General features: G+C 43.1%; 1 long non-coding RNA gene across 1 annotated transcript in view; it reads left to right on the top strand.

Annotated features, from left to right (window-relative positions):
* Positions 1 to 13,145, top strand: part of LOC107523015 (uncharacterized) — a 38,293-nt gene extending 25,148 nt beyond the window's left edge. The window contains exon 2 of the long non-coding RNA XR_001601711.2: positions 12,313 to 13,145. This is a non-coding gene — a long non-coding RNA (uncharacterized LOC107523015). The remainder of the gene's footprint in view (positions 1 to 12,312) is intronic.
* The last annotated feature ends 8,378 nt before the right edge of the window (positions 13,146 to 21,523 follow it).

Raw genomic sequence — 21,523 nt, 5'->3', positions numbered from 1 at the left:
TGGGAGATCAACAGGCACAGGCTGAGTAAATAGAAAGGACAAAGATCTCCCTCAATACCCAGCTCACTAAAAACACTATCTCCACTCCAGAGAGTACAAGTCCTCACCTGAATGCTACTAAAGAAATATTTAAATATTTGGTGGGCAATGTGTCTGAGATCCTTGGAGCATTGAGTCCTCAGGAGTTTGGTACTTCTCCTTTCACATCTTTTGATAGTCTGTGAATGTGGCACTAGAGAAGTGAAAAGACCTCTTCTTAGTAACATTGCCCACAGCTTCTAGCCTGGATGGGATATGACCCAGGTCTACCTGAAACCCAACTTCTGAACCAGTGCTCAGTGCACTTACTCCTCTCAAGCACCACCCAACGACAAAACACACACACACACACACACACACACACACACACACACACACACACACACACACACACACCAAGAGAGACAGAGAGAGAGAGAGAAAGAGAGAGAGATAGACTACTGCTTCTAGTTGGATCCTGACATCAGGTATCCTGCCCAACTAGGTGCAGGCCCCCTATTATCCTTACATTCTCAGCAAGGGGCCTGAGGCAGTTAGGTTGACCCACAGAGGTGACAGGCCCTCCAAGGTCAAGGCCTCACTGTATTAGAAAAAGCCCAGTCAGCAGACTGTTGTTGGTGAGGACAGTTGCAAGAACAATGGCTAACCATGGCTGGAAGGAATTTCCTAGTTCCAAACTATCAGAAGAATTTCTGCTACATTCTGGCCTAGGAGTTAGCCAGCATTGCTTATGAGAGGAGTTCTTATCCTGCTATCTCCAGGACAGTGCTGAGCGCAGATTTGACATGCATTTTGCAATAATATTCTCTTGTGTCCAGCAGAGTTAATAGAAACAAGATGCCACTGACAAGCCTCCAGAGGCCAGGAGGGACATTGGGTAATAGAAAGGTGATGACAGAAGGGAAGTAGTTTGCTGGAAAAAAAAAATGAAGGAGAAGGAGACAGAGCAGAGCTCCACTTCATCATAAGCTGTGTCAGGATAAGACCCAGGACCTCATGCAAGTGTGCACTCTACAATTGAACCACCTCCCTGCCTGTGATGACAGGATTCTTAACCTTTGGGAACAACATCCAAGGAGAGAGTGAGAGAGCAAGAGAGAGAGAGAGAAGGGGAGAGAGATAGTTAGTCATATGCTAGTAATATGATAAAGATCTCCTGAGGTGCCCAACACAAGGGGCCTGTGATATGGTGGACATCAGATTCAGAGAGGTCTCTTGCTACTCTGGCCCTCTCTGAGAACAGCATCAGCTCCAGTTAATTAAGGCTTTGCCTCCCCCTTTCTCCTCCTACATCTGCTTTTGGGAAATGGCCCCACCACCCATGCAATTTCTTGAGCCAGAAGGTTGACGCTATTCTCAGCTCATCCACCCCTCCCTACCCCCACATCTCCACATGGAGCTGTGACTTCTTCTCCATCTCTATCAGCTCGAAATTGACTCAGCTTCTTTATTCCAGCAATAACTTATAAGTTGGTTCCACCTCCCCGCCCTCTGATCTGTCTGTCATGTTGCCACCAGAGAGCTTTCTATGGTGTAAATCATGTCATGCCAGTCTCAGGTTTAAACTCTCTGTGGCACCTCGATCATGTCCTCTGTGCCATACTTTGCTGGGCAACCCCCTCCAAGGGATGTTTTGCTTTGTCCCATACATACTGAAAATTCTCAGTGGTCCCTTTTAGGTATTGGAGGTATTTGAGGGGAAAGGATCAGGGAGAAATTATAGCAGCTATGTTTAGATGACTTGTGGGCTCTCCAGACTTAATATACCCCCAAAACAACCTCTCGGTGTCCCCATTCATCTACCCATCCTCATGTCCATCTTTTCTCTAAGTAAATAGCACCCATATGTGGGAATTTGAGCAAGAAAACTCATTAGTTTTCCCTCACTCCCAATTTCTCTTTTCACACCCCAATTTTCAATCCAGCTTTCCCATGTAACCTCTGCCCTCTTCTCTCCATCTTGATTATACCCTTTAGTGTCCAAACCATTGTCTCTGATCTGGACACCAAGGAAACTCCTAAACTATTCCCTTTGCTTTCATCCATCCCATCTCTCAATCCTCTGATAAAAGTTCTCTCTGTTCCTTTGCAGTTTTCATTGCGTTTGTCTTCTGACGAAGTAATGTATTCACATTGATTCAAATTCTACTAGTGATACAGATCCAATATCCAAATAAGGTAAAGAACACTGTCAACAGCAAAAAGAAAAAAAAACCCATCATCGGAACCATTCTAGCCTTTTGCTTCATGATTATTCAACAATTTGTTTAGCTTTATATGTCGACTCTTCTTTCAGCCACCAGGTTCCAGATGCTAAAATGATGCCATCTGGACTTCCCTGGGCAGACAACCCCACCAAAGTGTCCTGGAGCCCCACTTCCCCAGAGCCCCACCCTACTAGAGAAAGAGACAGACAGGCTGGGAGTATGGGTTGACCTGTCAATGCCCATGTTCAGCGGGGAAGCAATTACAGAAACCAGACCTTCCACCTTCTGCACCCCATAATGACCTTGGGTCCATGCTCCCAGAGGGATAACTATCAGTAGGAAAGCTATCAGGGGAAGGGATGGGATACAGAGTTCTGATGGTGGGAATTGTGTGTAGTTGTACCCCTCTTATCCTATGGTTTTTGTCAGTGTTTCCTTTTTATAAATAAAAATTTTAAAAAATCAACAACAAAAGGAAACAACCAAGTAATAAATGGGCAAAGAATTTGAATCAGTGGTGCTCCAAATATATAGACAATAAACATATGCAAATCTGTTCAGGGTAACTAAGCAGTAAGAAGCTGCAAACCAAAATTCCCAGGAGATAACATCTCTCATTCATTGGGATATATATATTTTTTTTTAAAAAAAAGGGAACTAATACATTAACCAGTGTGGAAAAACTGGAACTCACATGTGCTGTTCTTGGAAATAAAGTGGTATAAGGGGAAATGGTTTGGTAGCTCTTCAAAACTTAAACATGAAATTGCCATATGATGCAACAATTTGAGGAACCTACTCCAACACAATTGAAAAATGGGTGCTCAAGAAAATTCATGCTTTGATTCATGTCCATAGGAGCACTAACCACAATTGCCAGAAGGTGGGAACAACCTAATGCCCACCAACAGTGAATGGGCAAATTGTGGTATATACATAAAATGGAATATGTTCAGCCATAAAAGAGATATGAAGTACTAATACAAGCTGCAATGTTGATAAACCTTGAAAAAAGAATGCTAAGTGAAAGCCAACCTAGTAGGTCACATATTATATGATTCTGCAGAATGGGTTTAAGTCCTAGAATGGGAACCAGATTGTTAGGGCTGGAGGAAAGGAAAGATGGGAGAAGAAATATAGATAAACTGCTAATGGGTGAAGGATTTCCTTCTCAGAGTGATGAAATATTTCAGAATTAGATAGGAGTAGTTGTACCACATAATGAATGCATTTCATACCATAGAATTAAAAGAGAGAGAGAGAATTCTAATGGTACAAGAACCATGACTGAGAGAGAATACCTAAAGAAAATCTGGAGAACACCTGAGGAAGTCAGGTACCAGCTCCCTTCTCAGAGAGGGAAGAGAGAATAGGTAGGACACCTGGAAGTTCTAATAGGTATAGGTGTGGCTTAGAAAGCATTGGAGGCATGGCTTTAGACGTGAAGATGGGCATCAGTTTCCACATGATATCAGCCATCTTTGCCCAAATGAACCATATGTTTCTCTAGTGTGTGTCTTTTCATCTTTCTGATTAAATGTTTAAAATCTGGGGTGGGAGGAACCTATTAAGAATACTTAGGGGAAAAAAAGGAATACTTAAGAGATAGTAGGAAAAAGGAAAAGCCAGTGGGGTAAAAATCTCTAATTTAGAGAGTCGGGTGGTGGTGCAGCCGGTTAAACGCACGTGGTGCAAAGCACAAGGACCGGCATAAGGATCCCAGTTCGAGCCCCCAGGCTCCCCACCTGCAGGGGAGTCGCTTCACAGGCGGTGAAGCAGGTCTGCAGGTGTCTGTCTGCAGGTGTTTATCTTTCTCTCCCCCTCTCTGTCTTCCCCTCCTCTCTCCATTTCTCTCTGTCCTATCCAACAACAACGACATCAATAACCATAACAATGTTAAACAACAAGGGCAACAAAAGGGAAAATAAATAAATAAATATATATTTTTTAAATCTCTAATTTAAGGCTTATAAATACACACACACACACACACACACACACTGGACATGAACTCAGTGGAGTACTACACAACCATTAGAAAAAAAATTACCTCCTTTAGCACTAAATTGATGGGACTAGCAGTGATTATTCTTATGAAGTAAATAAGGAAGTGAAAGACAACTATGAGATGATTTCACTCATAAGTGGAATACAGAGAATTGGAACACATGAACTTGAAAAAAAGAAAAGAAAAAATATATAGACAGTCAAGCCATAACTATTTAATTTGGGAGAAATATGGTGGTTACAGTTGGGAAAGGGGGCACAGAACTTTGATGATGGGAATGGTATAGAATAATACCCCTATTTTCTTATAATCTTGTAGGTAACTGTTAAACAATAGTACAATGCAAGAGTAGATGCAGAATACCAGCTTCCCTCTTGTATGCTCTGGCCACCATGTCCCTGTCTCCAGGAGTAAGTGTTGTATAACTTCCGTATATACTTCCTGACTATTCCATGCACCCAGATCTGTGACAGTCCTGAAGGTGCACAGCTCAGACTTGTTCTGCAGAGAGGACCTAGTGTGAAGAGTATCCTGAACTGACAGCCACCATCTGCCATGTTAGGGACAAGCTGCAGTTAGGGAGGTCATACCCAAGGTCAAGTTTTTCCTAGCTTGCTCCAGCCAATGGCAGAGCCAGCTGAGCTGTCAGGGGTAAGCACCTGAGTAGAGTCATCCTTGCCTGACACAAGACTTCTCTAATTTGCAACTGATATTTTCTGAGAGTTGGCAATGAAGTCTAAGCCTCTTCCTCCCCCAACCTCCTTTATCCTCTTTTTTTTTAAAAAAAATATGTTTTATATTTTATTTATTTATTTATTTATTCCCCTTTTGTTGCCCTTATTTTATTGTTGTAGTCATTGTTAGATAGGACAGAGAGAAACGGAGAGAGGAAGGGAAGACAGAGAGGGGGAGAGAAAGATAGACACCTGCAGACCCGCTTCACCGCTTGTGAAGTGACTCCCCTGCAGGTGGGGAGCCGGGACTCGAACCGGGGTCCTTCTGCCAGTCCTTGCGCTTTGTGCCACATGCACTTAAAATTGCTGCACTACCGCCCGACTCCCCCTCTCATTTTTTTTAATAAGGGAAATCTCCAACTGAATATTTTGTTTATTTTGTTTTAATGAGAGAGATATATACAAAGAGAAAGATATATAAAGACCAGAGCACTGCTCACCTTTAACTTATGGTGGTGCTGGAAATTGAACCTGGGACCTCAGAGCCTCAGACATGAAAGTCCTTTGCATAACCATTATGCTGTTTCCCCAGCCCTCTTCTCTCTCATCTTTCTCAAGTGCCAGGTTAGCTTTGTCAGGAAGCTCTAATCCCCTTCCTCCTCCTCTCAATCCCCTTTAGTTTCAAGGCTTGTTCCACCCAATATATTTTTGTGCTTCACACACGCACACGCACACGCACACGCACACACACACACACACACACACACATCCATACTTACCTTTTTCTTTTTTAAATTATGTATTTATTGGAGAGAGACAGCCAGAAATTGAGAGGGAAGGGACGATAGAGAGCAAGAGAGACACCTGCAGTCCTGTTTCACCACTCATGAAGCTTCCCGCCTGCAAGTGGGGACCAGGGGCTTAAACCTGGGACTTTGCACACTGTAATGTGTGCACTTAACCTGGTGCGCCACTGCTTGGCCCTGCACAACTTTTTCTTATATAGATGATAAAAGCACTTTGCACGAGGTACTGAATCTTGCTTTTCTAAGTTGAGTATGTGTGCTTCTGGAAGACTGATATCTATATGTCAGCACACAAAAAGAAATTTTGAGGCATAGTTGGGAAGAATCAATTCATGAAAATAAAGCTGATAGGACAAAGTTGCTCATACTTTCTGATAAATAGTACAGAATAGCTCTCTGGAGGGTTTATATGAATTTAGAAGTCTACCAGCAATAGATTAGTTTGTTTTCCCCACCTTTGCCAATATCATATGTGTCTTCAGATTTTAATCTTTACCAATCTGATGGATGAGAAAAATTATTAATGAAAAAAAGATGGAAATAATTTTATTTAATATTTTAATCTTCTATTTTAATTAGATAGAGAGAGACTAGAGCACTATTCAACTCTGAACCTGGGAACTTGGAGCCTCAGGCATGAAAATTGTTTGCATCACCCCAGTTATGCTATCATAAATTATGCTATCACCCCAGTCCATAAGTCAAATCTTATTATTCTTTTTCTCCCAACTCCCCAGTGGCTTCCCAGTCTGATGGTCCCATCCTGACCCACAAAGCTGAACCTTACATGGCCCATGTCCTGCTTTTCAGTCTCATCCCTCATAGTACTATGCTGCTTTTCAGTTCCATAAACACTCTAAGTTCGTCATCAGCTCTGGGTCCCTGAACAAACTATTCCTGCCACCTCCAGAACTCTTGCCAGACTCATCAAGTCTCAACTTAATTGGTACCTTAGTAGAGAGGGCTCCTTGACCATCTTTAGAAGGTGCTGTTCTATATGCCAGTGTTGATTCATTAAGTTGGACACACAAAAGAGCGTGATGTGCACATCAGTTATGCCTCATTAAGAATTATTAATAACTTAATAATGGTTGATAAGATTGTAGGAGAAGAGGGATACAATGCCATACAATCCCCACCATCAGAGTTCTGTATCCCATCCCCTCCATTGGAAGTTCCCCTATTCTTTATCTCTCTTGGAATATGGACCAAAGATCTTTATGGGATGTTGAAGATCACAGGTCTGGCTTCTGTAATTGCTTCTCTGCTGGGCATGGATGTTTGCAGGTCAATCCATACCCTCAGCCTGTTTCTATCTTTCCCTAGTGGGGCAGGGCTCTGGGGAGGTGAGGTTCCAGGACACATCTGCCCAGGGAAGTCAAGTTGGCATCATGGTAGCATCTGCAAATTGGTGGCTGAAATGCATTAAGATATAAAGCAGAACAAATTTTTTAATAATCAGGAACCTACAGGTAAGAATATAGCAGGTGAGATTTGGGGTTTTCATATTAGAAGAAGCTAGGTAGTCTATTTTAGGTATATTCCAAGGGGCCCATGACTTTACTAATTTTTGTCTGAGCCCAATAGCTTACATGCAGGTGGGCTAAAAGTATAATCTGGAAAGATGGTGTCAGAATTGAGAAGAAGACTAGAAAGCTGGATCAGGGCAGAGAGTAACTCCCAAATCTTGGGAAAGCATATAAGTACCATTAACTGTAAACCCCATCGATCTGACTTAAGGCCCAAATATATTCATATTTAGCACAGGAGCCTGTGTAACCTCTGCATCCCTGTCAGTCTAAGCTCGCAGTCCCTGGTCACAGCTAGGAACATTCTAGACTGCACTGACTGCAGGACCACTCTTCCTCGAATGGCAGAGTATGTTGACTCAACCTCCCTTCTGAGAGTGGGGCAGTTTCTACCATTGTTGTTTTATATTGAGGGCACTCCTGTAGAGTATGCCTCATTTTTAAAAAGTTGATATCTTGGGTGTGGGAGACAACTCCCTCAGTAGAGCTCATGCTTTATCATGCTCACCCAGGTTTGAGTCTCTGGCACAAAGGTATCTAGATTGTTTCTTTACATGAAGAAGAGAAAAATACAAACTGAGAAAATACAAGGTAGTGCTTCATGTTGGAAACATAAGGTGTGAGAATACATAGGAGCACCACACATGGCAAGTGCTGTGGTGTCTCTCCCCCTCCTCTGTCTCTGTATCTCTCTTTCAAGCAGACCCACTACACTGAATACAATTTTAAAACTTGAGTCAAAGTAAATTGCAAACTTGAGGAAGTCCTAGGTAATCCTTATTATGGGAAACATGGAACACCCTTGCAATGGAACATGCTTGCTATGGATTCAGCTGTGCAACCCCCAACCCCACCCCACTCCTCAGCTGAAGTTCTTTTTTTAATTTTTTAAATTTTTTTTCTTTTTTATTTAAGAAAGGATTAATTAACAAAACCATAGGGTAGGAGGGGTACAATTCCACACAATTCCCACCACCCAATCTCCATATCCCACCCCCTCCCCTGATAGCTTTCCCATTCTCTAGCCCTCTGGGAGCATGGACCCAGGGTCATTGTGAGTTGCAGAAGGTAGAAGGTCTGGCTTCTGTAATTGCTTCCCCGCTGAACATGGGTGTTGACTGGTCTGTCCATACTCCCAGTCTGCCTCTCTCTCTCCCAGTAGGGTGTGTCTCTGGGGAAGCGGAGCTCCAGGACACATTGGTGGGGTCTTCAGTCTAGGGAAGCCTGGCCGGCATCCTGATGACATCTGGAACCTGGTGACTGAAAAGAGAGTTAACATACGAAGCCAAACAAATTGTTGAGCAATCATGGACCCAAAGCTTGGAATAGTGGAGAGGAAGTGTTAGGGGGGTACTCACTGCAAACTCTAGTGTACTGCTGCTTTCAGGTATATATTTTGCAGTAGTTTACGGATATGGATACGTGTGAACATATGCTCTCTCTCACAGAAACTGGTGTATATCTAGGTTTTGGGACTTTGTTAGAAAGTGAACCACCTGAGATGGAATTAGAGTATACTATGAAAGGAAAGGTCTCACCCGAGTAATGAAGCTGAAGGGTTGTCATTCCACACGTGAAGTCTCTGGACACAGTCTGAAGTGAAGCATGTTGAGGTGGCAATCGTTGTGTTGGTTAGGTTGTGATCGGAAGATGCAATATTATTTGATATGGATTGGGAGAGGCATACGGGAAAGTGGGCCCTATCCAAGGGTTCCAGGACTGGGGGAAGTAGAGGCTCTATAGTGGAGATGTGAGGTTCCTGCTGTCTTAGGGTTCCAAAAGACAATCGATAGTTAATGTTATCATCACATTAATTGGTAATTGGGTTAACTTTGAAAAGTCCTTTTGTTAGGGTTTGCTGTACAGTACCCAGTATCTTGTATATAGCTGTGCTATTGGTTGCCAGCTGAAGTTCTAACCCCAGTAAATCTGAATGTGACCAGACTTGGTAATAGCAGAGTCCCTGCAGAAGTAAGGCAGGGCAAGATGAGGTCATACTGATAAAAGGTAGGCCCTGATCCAATAATACCAGTCTCCTTATAAAAGAGAAAGTTCACCCAATTGCCAAATAATGTGATTATAGCAGTAACTATCTACTGCCTTCTTAAACCCTAAGACAGCAGGAACCTCCCGCTTCCTCTATAGAGCCTGTATATCTCCCAGTTCTGGAACCTCTGGTGTGGGGCTCACTTACCTGTACACTTCTCTCAAGTCATACCAAATGATATTGCATCCGTTGATACCAACCTAATCAACACAACAAGTACCACCTCAGCATGCTTCACTTCAAATTGTGTCCAGAGACGTCAGGCATGGAATGTCAACCCTTCACCCTCATTACTCAGGTGAGACCTTTCCTTTCATAGTATTCTCTAATTCCATTCCAGGAGGTCCACTTCCTAACAAAGTCCCAAAACCTAGATATAGACCAGGCTCCATGAGATAGAGCCTATGTTCACATGTATCCATAAAATAGGGCAAAATATAAGCCTGAAAGCAAAAATACACAATAGTCTGCAGTGAGCCAGTATCAAGTTCATAATGAAATAGTGTACTTAGACTTAGATACCCTCATCACCTACTTCCCATTCCAGTTCTCTCACTCACTCCAAAGCTAACCTTATCAAAGCAAGAACTGCAAAAGCTGAATAAGGGCAAGAGACTGGCATACTTTAATGATGACTCTTTAGTCACTATCAGGCTACCCCATCAGCTGGGGCCCTAGTCGGAGAGTCCTGAGATTCCCAAACAGACTTGTTGTGTCTAGACCTCGAATAAATCCCTCTCTCCATTGTTACCAGTCATTTCTATCAGGAACAAAAAAATAGACCCCTTTGTGGACCCCATAGGACCTTGCCCTCAACTTGGATCAACAATGGTTGAAAATGTTCCATCCTCTGAAGGGAGGATGAGCAACATATTCTATGCTACACCTGAGGAAGATGGGTCCTGATATTGGGGCAGCTTGGAATGTTCCTACTCATGACCACAGAATGTGAGCTCATATCTACAGAGATGCAGATGTCTCATAGGCTCCTAAGCTGAATATGGGCTCCAGATCAGATCAAATTGATGGGGTTTACAGTCAACAATATTTATACACCTTTCCCATATTAGGGAGCTACTCTCTTCCCTGATCCAGCTTTCTGTTCCTTTTCCAGCCATGACATCATCTCCCCAGACAATAACTTGGATTCATCTGCATTTCAGGCTCAGGGGCAAAAAGGAAAAAAAAAAACACAAAAAAACCTAGTGTAGCCACAGGCCCTTTGGAATTTAACTAAAATATGTCTGCTAGCTATCTACAAAATGGAAGACCCCCCCCCCCCCCACAACTCTTCATCTGCACTATTCCAGCCCTTAGGTCCATGATTGGTCAACAATTTGTTTTGCTATGTATGTTAACTCTTGTCAGCCACCAGGTTCCAGATGCTACCGTGATGCCAACAAGACTCTCCTGGACAGACAACCCCACCAATGTGTCCTGGAGCTCTGCTTCCCCAGAGTCCCATCCCATTAGGGAAAGAGAGAGGCAGGCTGGGAGTATGGATCAACTAGTCAATGCCCATGATCAGTGGGGAAGCAATTACAGAAGCCAGACCTTCCACCTTCTGCACCCCACAATGACCTTGGGTCCATACTCCCAGAGGGTTAAAGAATAGGAAAGCTATCAAGGGAGGGGATGGGATGCAGAGTTCTGGTGGTGGGAATTGTGTGGAGTTGTACCCCTCCTATCGTATGGTTTAGTCAATGTTTCCTTTTTATAAATAAAAAAATTAAAATAAAAGAAATCTGAGCACAAGCAAACACAGGGAGAACACCATGTTAAGATAAATATAGAGATATGCCAAAGATAGCCAGCAGGTCACCAAGGAAAGCATAAAACAGATTCTTTTTTAAAGTCCCCAAAAGGAACTAAGTTTTCCCAAACCTTGATCTTGAACTAGAAACCTCCAGTATTTTCTGCATGTAAAATTCCATTTTAAGCCATCTCAAGATGGCTTTGTCTATCAGGAAATTCCATCTGAAGATGTTATTCTTAGGAGTCCTTCAGGAAAATGTGATAGTTGGCTTGTTTAATTACCACTATGCTATGGAAAGAGAGATATTAGATTCATGAGTCTGGGGAGCCAAGGATCAGGCAGTCCTACATAATGAAAATTCTCCCACTCAAATTCTATTTCACATTTCTGTTGAAAAATATTTTCAGAGTGGTTTGGGGGAAAGAGTATGAACTTGATGTCAGGTGATTTTATTACACAACATATCACCCAAAAACTTTTCTTTAAAAAACATTGTACTCATTTATTTATTTTAATCAGAGAGATAATAGAGGGGAGAGAGAGTGGGAGAGGGAGAGGGAGAGAGAGAGAAAGAGAGAGAGAGAGACTCCAGAACACTTCTCAGTTCAGGCTGATAGTAGTGCTGAGGACTGAACCTAAGGCCTCAGAGCCTCAAGCATGTAAGTCTTTTATGTAACTATTATGCTGTTTCACCAGCCCCCCCCTCCCAAATTTTTGGTACAACTGTAGGCTTCACATATGTGTGATTTCACTGTTTCCAAGCTGCTCTTTTTCACTCACATAGAGAGGAGAGACACCACAGCACCAGAACTTCTTCCTGTGCCATAGCATCTCCCATTGGGGTTCAAACCTGGGCCACTTGCATGACAAGGCATGTGCCCCACCTGGTGAGATAGCGTTCCAGCCCTCTAATCACCATAAAACTCAATGACTTGATTGACCTGTCAATGCCCACGTTCAGTGGGGAAGCAATTACAGAAGCCAGACCTTCCACCTTCTGCATCCCATAATGACCCTGGGTCCATACTTCCAGAGGGATGAAAAACAGGAAAGCTATCAGGGGAGGGAATGGGATACAGAGTTCTGGTGGTAGGAGTTGTGTGGAGTTGTACCCCTCTTATCCTATGTTTTTTGTCAGTGTTTCCTTTTTATAAATAAAAAATAAAAAAAAAAACCACAACGACTTTTGTGAAATTTTTTTGATCTGATCAGTTTTTGATCAGATAATCTCCATCTTGTCTTTAAGTGCCATGATGATACGTTTTGGGAAGGAGTTAAGTAACCTGACTCATGAGCCTGACTCAACTCCCAGTTGAAGACTACAAAAGAACACCCACTCACTCATTTTCTCCTATTGATGACTGCATGAGAAGACCAAAACCCTGCTTTCTCCTATTAAGGATTAGGAAATACTCACAAAATTCATCTCTATTACCTTCTGCAAAAAGACCCCACATTACAACATTCTATTTGAAGACTGACATCGACCAATTCAAAATTTTGAAATGACATGTTTAAACTGCTCCCTTGATTATTCCTTTACAATTCTCCTAAACCTTAACCCTGACAGAACATGTCTTGGGCTTGCCCCTTGGTTGTGAGCCTGGATCATGTTCTCTGTCATCAGATAAATGATTAGTTGTCTTTCTGTTTGTTTGTTTTTTTCCTCATACTTCTGTGGGTGACTACCAGCTAGTTCCCTTGGAATCTCATATGGCTGGAGTCACATAGTGACTGGAACTGGAGGTCATGGAAGATTCTCCTCAGGTGTGTATCCAAGATGGCAGGCAGCTCACTGACATGGTTGGCAAATGATGCTTATTTAACTTGATGTTGATTTAAGTGTCTGTATGACTTTCATGTGCATTAGGCATCTCTCAAGACAGCAGCTCCTTTCAAACAGGGATATTCCAGAGGATATACCCTATGAAACTGAAGGAAAAGATCTAAGACAACTATGCCCTAGCTTTAAAAGTCACCTAGTCTCACTTTCATATGTTAGACTGGTGAAAACTGTCACAGATTCTGCTCAGATTCAACAGAATAAAGAAATAGGCTTGGGTTGTTTTGACTGATTGATTTCTTGTTTGGTTGGTTGATTTTTATCAAAGAATGGAAGAAGAACAGGATGGGGGCCGGGAAGTGACACACCCAGTTGAGCACACACATTACCATTCACAAAGATCTGGGTTAAAGCACCCAGTCCCTACTACCAGCAGGGGGGAAGCTTCACAAGTGGTAGTTCAGTGCTGTGGATGTCAATCTCTCTCTCTCTCTCTTTCTCTCTCTCTCGTTTCACTCTGTTTCCTTCTATGCTATACAAAAATAAATAAATAAATAAATAAATAAATAATAAATAAATACTAGAAGAGGAGGAGGAAGAGAAAGACCAAAACAGATGAGTCCATCATTGAAAATATTGTTTCTCACAGAGAACTTTACCTCTACCATTTACAGTATCAAATCTTGACCATCTTTGCATTTTGGTATTTTCTTTGGAAACAGAACATACCTTGGTACTTAGATTGCTCGAGTGTTTTGAAAACTTACCATAACCTGTACGGTTGTTACTGCTGGTCTTCTGCCTCTATAAAGGGAAGCCTCAGTTTCAGAAATTCTACTAATGTTAACCAAGTGTCTTCTACTTCATCTTTACTGACTTCTTGATTGGAGGAATTCAGTAGCAACTTACATTTGTGGTGGAGGAAGTTGAGTTAATGTTTGGCCAAAGCTTATAGCAATATAAAAATAATTTGACTTTCTTCTTTCTTTTCTCATCTTCCTTTTATTCTCCAAAGGCAACCATTTACAGCATTCACAGCATTTTGTTTGTTTATTGTTGTAACAATACTTTTGGAGAGTAGAATGATAGAATTCTATTGATTCACTTATTTAAATATTTTCCACTGTTACAAATAAATATTTTAGATCCCCTACCTCCCTGTCCTGTGCTTTCTATCAACTTACTAGTTTTGGTTGAATCCACAAGAGCATTTTTATTATGCTGATTATATAAAATAAACATTGTTTAATACTGAGCCAAGAACTTAACTCAAATCAATTTTTTCGAAATATTTATTTATTTATTCCCTTTTGTTGCCCTTGTTGTTTTATTGTTGTAGTTATTATTATTGTTGTCGTTGTTGAATAGGACAGAGAGAAATGGAGAGAGGAAGGGAAGACAGAGAGGGGGAGAGAAAGATAGACACCTGCAGACCTGCTTCACTGCCTGGGAAGCGACGCCACTGGATCCTTACACTGGTCTTTCCGCTTTGTGCCACGTGCACTTAACCCGCTACGCTGCCACCCAACATCCCTGAAATCAAATTTCTTATTCAGCATTTACTTCTTCTTGGTGTTGATAATTTATTTCTATTTTGTGTTTACTGTGTTTTCTCTACATATTTGTTTATATTTGTATGACTCTGAGAATGTTTTGTATAATTTTATCTTTGTATTTCAAAATTGTTGATAATCAGAATTTCCTGGAGAAATTCTTCCTAAGATCCTAAATGTTCTGCTCTAACCTAGGTTGGCTGGTTTCAAATCCAGATCTGCTTGGCCTCAATTTGCTTTTAACAGTCAGAGCCTCACAAGTCTTTCTCAAGCCATCCATGTGTGAACCTTCAATCTTAAGTCACTGGTCATGTCCAACATAAGGTATTAGGACTGGCATACTTTAATGATGACTCTTTAGTCACTGTCAGGCCACCCCATCAGCTGGGGCCCTAGTCAGGGAGTCCTGAGATTCCAAAAAAAAACATGATAGGCCTAGAACTTTAATCAATTCCTCTCTCCATTGTTACCAGTCATCTCTATCAGCAACAGCAAAACAGATCCCTTTGTGGGTCCCCATAGGACCTTGCCCTCAACTTGGATCAACATCCTCCGAAGGGAGGCTGGGCAACATACTCTGTGCTACACCTGAGGAAGATGGGTCCTGATATTGGGGCAGCCTGGGACGTTCCTACTCATGACCACAGAATATGAGCTCAGATCTATAGGGATGCAGAGGTCACATAGGCTCCTAAGCTGAATATGGGCCCCAGATCACATCAAATTGATGGGGTTTACAGTCAACAATAATTATACACCTTTCCCATATTAGGGAGCTACTCTCTTCCCTGATCTAGCTTTCTGGTCCTTTTTCAAGCCATGGCACCATCTCCCCAGACAATAACTTGGATCCAACTGCATATCAGATGTTAGGCTCAGAAAAACAAACAAACAAAAAACCTAGTATAGTCATAGGCACTTTGGAATATAACTAAAATAGGCCTACTAGCTACCTACAAAATGGAGACTGCCCCCCCCCACCAGGTCTTCATCTGCACTATTCCAGCCTTTAGGTTCATGATTACTCAACAACTTGTTTGGCTTTATATGTTAACTCTATTTTCAGCCACCAGGTTCCAGATGCTAGCATGATGCCAACAAGACTTCCCTGGACAGACAACTCCACCAATGTGTCCTGGAGCTCCCAGAACACATTCTCCAGAACCCCACCCCACTAGGGAAAGAGAGAAGCAGGCTGGGAGTATGAATAGACCTGTCAACGCCTATGTTCAGTGGGGAAGCAATTATAGAAGCCAGACCTTCCACCTTCTGCATCCCACAATGACCGTGGGTCCATTCTCCCAGAGGGTTAAATAGGAAAGCTATCAAGGGAGGGGATGGGACAGGAAGTTCTGGTGGTGGGAATTGTGTGGAGTTGTACCCCTCTTATCCTATGGTTTTGTCAATGTTTCCTTTTTATATAAAAGAAAAAAAATAGTGCATTCTTTTCCCAGCACCAAAAAAAAAAAAAAAAAAAAGAAAGAAAGAAAGAAAAAGAAAAATACACTTCTTAATAGATTGATTTGTTTAGTTGTCTCCTCTTGTATTTGTATTTGTTTGAAGTGAGCCCTTCAGCTAAGTGGCCATATCTTGAATCTGCAGCATGAAACCCTGAGCTGATTTTAAAAGAAGCCAGTTCTACAGGAAGACTAATAGAACAGAACAGCCGTCCTCCCCCTGCTCTGGCTCCTGCTGGTTGTGGAGGGAGGGAGCAAGTGTAGCCATGGTGACGGTGGCAGCTGGCTGACAGCAGTAAGACAGAAGGAGGAGGGAGAGGAAAATTGGAAAGAGGCATCCAACAGGGATAGGGACTGTGGATATCTCTGAAGAGGCTCTGAGAGGAGAAGCAGGGGAAGGAGCAGGAGGAGGAGAAGCAGGGGAAGGAGGAGGAAAAGGAGAAGCAGGGGGAGGAGGAGAAGAAGCAGGAGGAGGAGAAGAAGCAGGGGGAGGAGGAGGAGAAAAAACAGGAGTAGGACAAGGAGGAGGAGGAGGAGTAGGAGGAGTAGGGATGGGGGCATAGCAGTGACTTTCCCAGGGCATGGGGGTGGGGGTAGTGGGGGTGCTTAGCACGCACTTGCCTTTCCAGCCTCCTCAGTCCTCATGCTCTCACCTCTTTCCCTGACTCACCACTCAGGTGGGTGAGTCACAGCACCTGGGGTGTAACCAGGGCAGAGGCGGCTCTGGGAAGCTTCAGTCTTGGGTGCTTAGCTTTGAGGGGTTGTGGGTAGGGTGAAGCCTCTGTGGAAGGCAGAGCTGAGCGATCCTCTGCTTGGATAAGGTTGAGCAGGCTATGACTATAGTACCCTGAACACACCTCATCTCATCTGATAAGGTTAAGCAGGTGTCACAAAGGGCCCACTCTCCTGTCATCTGTCCTTGTCCTGCCTCCAGCTCCATCATTTCCTCATCCGTTTCTTCCCATTAGTAGCCCAGTCTGGGACTGGCTGTAGTCATGGACACTGTTTGACATGAAGAGCTTGTCATGGTTTTTGCTGGGCTGGGTCCAGTGTCACTCCCTGCTTCATAGGCTTCTAATCTCCCAAAGCATAGAGACAAATCCTGCAAGGGCCCAGACCACCAGATAGGCTATGGGGCCTTCTCCTCCAGTCCCCACTCCTAGCTAGTCCTCTTGTCCCTCTGTACTGGACCTATCCATTTCCTGCAGCTTTCTCCTATGTTGGTATGCATGAGACCCCTTCTGTTTCATTTGGTTTAAATCCCCCCTGCTTAACACTATTCTATTTACATAACCACTTCATTCTATTTACATAACCGCTGTTACCAAGCACCACCCTCCCTCCAGGGCATTGGTGGTTCAGTGATAGGATTCTCGCCTGCTCCGCCCCCTCCTTGTCACACTCTGATTTTCACCAGTCACTTTTCTCTCCACCCTCTCTATGTCACATCCTGTTTCCACCCTACTTGGCAAGTATATATAAAGACAGCATTGTGAGTTTTAGGGTACTTGAGTTTAGCTTAGCTCAGCTTAGATTGTGCTGCGTCCTGCATGAATAAAGATACTGCCTACAGCTCAACCATGAGTCCCTGGTCGTCTGTTACCCGCCCGTGAAGCCAGCCCGGCGAAAACAACCTAGCCTGTCAAAAACAACACTCCTAGGGAGAAAATACTCAGCAAATACCCCTCTCCCTACCGAGTCTATTTTCTTTCTCTCTCCCTTTCTACACCCCCCCACACACACAGTTTCTCTGTCTTATCTAATTAAAAAAAATAAGAAAGAAAGAAAAGAAACAGAAAATGGCCACCAGCAGCTGTGGATTCGTCATGTAGGCTCCAAGCCCCAGTAATAACCCTGGCGGCAATATTAATAACAGAGAACAGCCCAAACCTCATTTTTGAGGGAGATCTTATCTTGGTCTTTTGGGCCTATCACTTTATCTCTGACACTCACCCATGAGCCTTTTTGTCGAATTATTCCTGAAAGCTGCCGTGTCTTGGCATGCTATCAAGTTCCTACCTTCTTGTATACACTTTACTGGAAGGATCTGGGAGACAGATATCAGGTTTTGGTATCTGTCTCCAGTGGTTTCCATGCACCTTGTACTGTCTGAGGGGGGGAGCTTATTCAACAAGAGGCAAGAGAAACAAATTCACATCTTGCAGAAACTCTTGTAGCATTTTACCCTGCCTGCTCTTCTGCCATAGGCCATGATAATGGTGAAAATATTATAAATATCTATTAGGAGTAGTCATTGCTTTGGGCTCCTCAAAGCAGATGATCACTTGTCTTATTCTTAGAAAAGTATTTCTGGGGGGTCAGGCAGTAGCGCAGTGAATTAAGCGCATGTGGTGCAAAGCACAAAGACCAGCATAAAGATCCCGGTTCGAGCCTCCGGCTCCCCACCTGCAGGGGAGTCGCTTCACAGGCAATTAAGCAGGTCTGTAGGTGTCTGTCTTTCCCCCTCTCTGTCTTCCCCTCTCCATTTCTCTCTGTCCTATCCAACAATGAACAACATCAACAACAACAATAATAACCACACAAGGCTACAATAAAGGGCAACAAAAGGGGTGAAAAAGGCCTCTAGGAGAATGGATTCATAGTGCAGGCACTGACCCCCCCTGGAGGCAAAAAAAAAAAAAAAAAAGAAAAGTATTTCTGGAGGGCCAGGTGGTGGTGTACATGGTTAGTGCATATATTACAGTGCACAAGGACCCTGGTTCAAGGCCCTGGTCCCCACCTATAAGGGGAAAGCTTGATGAATGGTGAAGTAGGCCTGCAGGTGTCTCTCTGTCTCTTTCCCTCTCTATATCCCCTTTATCAATTTCTCTCTGTCTCTATCCAATAATAAGTAAATTTTTTTTAAAAAGGACATTTAAAAAGAAAAATATTTCTGGGTCAATAAGGTGGCTCTGTATCTCAAGTCCCAAGTCAGATTTCCTCAGATTCCCCCAGAAGTCCACACAAGATAGGGGGCTTGTGGAAAAAGTGAGGAACAGCTTCTTGGGTTAAGGTTGTGTTAAGGCTATATGCTGTGGCTGAACTTTCACCTGGAGCAGATGGGAGAGGGGAGGGGGCTTCCCAAGGTACTTCCCTGAACAGGGTGGGGAGGCTGTCTGTCCTCAGGCCTGCAGCTCTAGTCCAGGTTCCTCTCGAAAGGGCTCCTGGGAGTGAGTCACCTCAGATAAACGCACAGGAGGGATTTTGATAAGATTGAAGAAAGTGTATTTACTGAGTGGATTTACTGTTGTAGAGGCCAAAGAACATCTTATGGAGAAGTAGAGGAAGTCCTGTTAGAAAGTGTGTGTGTGTGTGTGTGTGTGTGTGTAGGGGCAGGTGGTGTCACACCCAGCTGCCATGATCAAGAAACCTGTGTTCAAGCCCACAGCCCCCAGATGTACTGAGGAAGCTTCACAAGTGGTGAAGTAGTGCTGTAAGTGTCTCTCTTTTCTCTCTCAATTTCTTTCTGTCTTATCACATAAATGGAAAAGAAAAGAGAAAAAAAAGAGGGAAAAGAGAGTGGTGGATTTTGTATAGGCACCAAGTCCCAGCAATAGTCCTGTGGACAGAAAGAAAGAGAAGAGAGAGGGAGGGAGGGAGGGAGGAAGGGGGAGAGAGAGAGAGAGAGAGAGAGAGAGAGAGAGAGAGAGAGAGACCACAGCACTAAAGCTTCTTCCAGTGCAGTGGAGACTCACCATGAACCCGAGTCATGCGCATGGTAAAGCAGCACACTACCCAGGTGAGCTATTTTTCCAATCCACATTGCACTTCTAAAAGAAACTCCTGGCTTATGACGAATGAGCTGGGAAGCCAAAAAGATTTGTTTCTTTACTCAACAGGTGCTAGACCTTAAGTTACTCAGACCCACAAAGCATGTCAATGGAAAACTAAATTTCAGATAAATCAGTACATTTTCAAGAAAAAGCAGCAGGACCTTATGCAGAGGAAAGGATGTAGAGTGAGGATGGGGTAGGGTTCCCTGCTTAAAAGCTAGGCTTGGAAACAATGACAAAGTCCTATCAAGCCACAGTCAAGACTAGGGCGAGTTCGTACAGGTGACTGATCCGGCCTCTTGGTATAGGATGTCAGTTGTGGAGAGGTGAGGTGAACTACCAGGATCATTTATAAAGGGAGCAGGAAGAAGAATGAAAACACTTTCCCAGTTCTCTTGCCTTCAGGAAGAGGTTCCGAGTCTTAGAGACCTTAGTTCCCTTATTGTCAGCTTTTTCCTGACATTGCTCCTTCCAGCCAAGGGTTAACAGGAAATTTTATTGACATAAAATCCAATTGGCTGGAACTAATGTTATGTGCAGTGACTTTCTTAAAGCTCATGAACTTACACACACACACACACACACACACACATAAACACATACCAGTAAGATGTAATATAGGTCAACAGTGAAATCTTATCAATCATGAAAGTTCATTACCAACTCTTACAGTTCTGTTTGACTCATTTGTTTGCTTTTAAAATATTAACTAGATAAGCATTCATCTATTGGCCTCTTGAGACTCAGCAAATAGGTCAAAGGTCTTACAGGACTTTCAACAGATACTGAGGCCAGAAGGAACACCATAGTCACTTAGGATGGAGCAGGTGGCATTTTGCACAGCTACACTTCTTACCGCCATGCAAAGATACAAAAAGGGATTGTTATATGAGCAGTGACCAATATAAAACTCTCAGGGATAGCCTGCAACAAACCACTGTCCTACGAAAATGTGGAGGAAGTGGAGCAAGGCTGAACCATTTCTACTTTTTTAAAAATTATATATAAAAAGGAAACATTGACAAAAACCATCGGATAAGAGGGGTACAACTCCACACAATACCCATCACCAGAACTCCATATCCCATCCCCTCTCCTGTTAGCTTCCCTATTCTTTATCCCTCTGGGAATATGGACCCAGGGTCATTATGGGGTGCAGTCAGTGGAAGGTCTGGCTTCTATAATTGCTTCCCCGTTGAACATGGGCATTGGCAGGTCGATTCATACTCCCAGCCTGTCTCTCTCTTTCCCTAGTTGGGGGGCTCTGGGGAGGTGGGGTTTCAGTGCACATCACTGAGGTCATTCATCCAGTGAAATCAAATTGGCATCATGGTAGCATCTGCAACATGGTGGCTGAAAAAGCATTAAGATATAAAGCAGAACAAATTTTACATATTTACCAACAACTGTATTTACTGTAAACCATTAATTCTGTCAATAAAAATATTTTAATGTAAAAAAATATAAAGCAGAACAAATTGTTTAATAATCAGGAATCTAAAGGTAAGACTATAGCCAATAAGATTTGGTGTCTCCCAGGCTGGGAATATGGATCGACTAGTCAATGTCCATGTTCAGCGAGGAAGCAATTACAGAAACTAGACCTTCCACCTTTTGCATCCCATAATGACCCAGGATCCATACTCTCAAAGGGATAAATAGGAAAGCTGTGGTCTGGGAGGTCGCACAGTGGTAAAGCTTTGGACTCTCAAGTGTGAGGTCCCAAGTTTGATCCCTGGCAGCACATGTGCCAGAGTGATGTCTGGTTCTTTCTCTCTCCTCCTATCTTTCTCATCAATCAATAAAAAATCTTAAAAAAAAAAAAAGAAGAATAGGAAAGCTATCAGGGCAGGGGATGTGATACGGAGTTCTGGTGGTGGGAATTGTGTGG

This window comes from Erinaceus europaeus, chromosome 8 (assembly GCF_950295315.1).
Source record: "Erinaceus europaeus chromosome 8, mEriEur2.1, whole genome shotgun sequence".
Classification (NCBI taxonomy): Eukaryota; Metazoa; Chordata; class Mammalia; order Eulipotyphla; family Erinaceidae; genus Erinaceus; species Erinaceus europaeus.
The sequence above is the reverse complement of the archived record's forward strand: the minus strand, read 5'-3'. Positions and strand labels throughout refer to the sequence as shown.